Genomic DNA, 2,717 nt, shown 5'->3' with positions numbered 1-2,717 from the left:
TTATTTCTTCAAATAGGTTTTCAATGTCTGGCTCTCTCTGTTCTCCTTCTGGCACCCCCATAATGCAAATGTTGGTAGGCTTAAAGTTGTCCCAGAGGCTTTTTACACTATCTTCATTTTTAAACAACTTCTTCTTCTTCTTCTTCTTCTTCTTCTTCTTCTTCTTCTTCTTCTTCTTCTTCTTCTTTCTTCTTCTTTCTTCTTCTTCTTCTTTTCTCTTCTGATTGGGTGTTTTTTTTTTTGCTTCCTCATATTCCAAATCATTGATTTGATTCTTGGAATCTTCTATTCTACTTTTGAATTCCTGTAAATTATTCTTTATTTCAGTCAGTATATGCTTAATTTCTGACTGGTTTTTATGTCTTTGACATTCTAAGATCCTTGAAAGTTCCATTAAGTCCCTTGAAGTTCTCACTGAGTTCCTTGAAGCTCTCATGGAGATCCTTGAGCAACATTATAACCATTGTCTTGAACTCTGTATCCAGTAGTTTGCTTCTGTTCTTTCATTTCTGACATGTTTCTTGGTTCCTGCATTTTGGCAGCTTTCCTGTATTTGTTTCTGTGTATGAGATAGATCTGCTATGTCCTCTGGAATTGGTAGAGAGGCCTTGAATAGTAGGTGCCCTGTAGGGCCCAGTGGCTCAGCCTCTTCAGTACCTGGGCTGGGCACTTTAGATATGCCCCTGTATGGTCTGTGTGCACAGTCTTGTTATAGTTGAGCCTTGATTGTTGTTGGTGTCATTGGGAGGAGTTGTTTTCCAGGCCAATTGGCTGTAAGGACCAGCTGCAACTACATTGTAAGAGTTGCTTTTCAGGAGACACCCCTATGAAGCAGGACTTGCTTCAGTGGGGCCTTAGTGTTGAGGCTACCCTTTGAGTGTGTCACTTGTGGATGTATAGAGCTATTGTATAATCTGCTATCATCTGAAGCTATCCACCAGGTGAACTGACTCTAGGGCTCCTGGGAGGTACAAAGTCAGCCACTGTCTGGGGTCACCCAGCAGGAGCTACGGACCTATATGCAGATGGCTGCTACTTGTATTGGGCTTGAAAGTACCCAGGCAAGGCCCAATTTTGAAGTAAGGCAAGCTGGTGGTAGTGCCAAGTTTTGGTCCTTTTGTTAATAGGTATGGGGCAGGATGATGCCAGCTGCTGCTTGTTTGAGAGACTTTAGGAAAATCTGAAGACTAAGCCAGTACAGGCTATTGATATGGAAAATTGCTGCAAACATCTTTGGTGGGGCTGCAAATTGGATAGGGTGGGGTTTTGGGATATCACCAGGGTGGAATGAACAGCATGAGCCAGACTGATATGGCTGCCAGTCAGCTATGCAATGGAGAAAGTCCTAGCACAGGAAGAAGGACCCTTGTGAGCAACCCCATTTAGGAGAAAGCCATCCCTGAGTTACACTCCCCCTGCCAGACAATCCTGTTCCTCCCTGTATTTCTTTGGTTCCCCTGATGCTGCTGCCCAGAGCTGGAGCTCAGAGGAAGTGAGACCGTGTAAGTTCATGTGCCAGCCCTTTAAGAGGAACTGCTTGGGTCTCCAGCAGCCTTCATGTCATTCAGCCACAGCCCCCACTGTTTTTTAAAGCCTAAAATTATTGGGACTTTTCTTCCCAGTAATAGAACCCTGGACTGGGGGTTTGCTATGGGGCTGAGACTCCTTGTTCCTCAGAGGAGGCCTCTGCAGTGGAGATATCCCTCCCAATTAAAAAACACCATACCAATGTTAATCTCATCATCAGTCAGAGTGGCTCCAATAAAATCAAACTGAAAGGACTGCAGAGTCTAAGAAAATTTCTGAATAATCAGTCCCTATGTGGTCTCCACTTTCTATCCTTGGTTATCCCGGTTCTCTCTCTGCAGTGTGTGTGTCATAGCTCCTCGTCATTCTGTTCATTCCACCATTCCGGTTCCCGGGCTTTTATATATATAGATTATGGTAGAAACCCACATATCTAATGATGAGAAGTAATGGTTCGTTGAATAAAAAAAAAAAAATTAAAGAATTTAGAAAACACATGTATTTTGTTTTAGCTAAAGACATATCTTTTATAGTAAAAGGATAATATGCAAATAGACCAAATGGTGGAACGACCAGCCACTATGATGTGCACTGACCACCAGGGGATAGACACTCAACACAGGAGCTGCCCCCTGGTGGTCGGTGTGCCAGAAGCTAGGCTCACAGTTGATGAGCAGTGCTAAGGATGTCCAATTGGTGGCTTAGGCCTATTCCCCCCAAAAGGAGTGGGCCTAAGCCACCAGTCGGATACCTGCCAAGGGCTCCTGGACTGCTAGAGGGCACAGGCCAGGCTGAGGGGATCCTCCCCTCCCCCCAAGTGCACAAATTTCATTCACTGGGCCTCTAGTAAATGTATATTCACTTGTGACTCTTTATGTAAGGTATGAGCTCAATTATAAACCCTTAGTCTTATTGCAAAAAACAGACACCAAGTGCATTACCTATTTTTGTCTGTTAGTCTCTCGTCTATTCCTTTTTCTTTTATTCTCTCATAATTGTCTTGCCCATACTATTTTTTAATAAAAATTTAAAGAATAAAGTTTTAAAGACACAGTTATAAGGCTTTTGCAAACCCCCTACCCTCTCTTTCTTTTCATATTCACATTTCATTGGCTTATGTAAATCACTGTTAAATATAATAAAGGCAAACACATTTGCATAAGCAGGTTAGCAAATAAACACATGCTTTT

This window comes from Pipistrellus kuhlii, unplaced genomic scaffold, assembly GCF_014108245.1.
Source record: "Pipistrellus kuhlii isolate mPipKuh1 unplaced genomic scaffold, mPipKuh1.p scaffold_m20_p_7, whole genome shotgun sequence".
Taxonomy (NCBI): Eukaryota; Metazoa; Chordata; class Mammalia; order Chiroptera; family Vespertilionidae; genus Pipistrellus; species Pipistrellus kuhlii.
The sequence above is the reverse complement of the archived record's forward strand: the minus strand, read 5'-3'. Positions refer to the sequence as shown.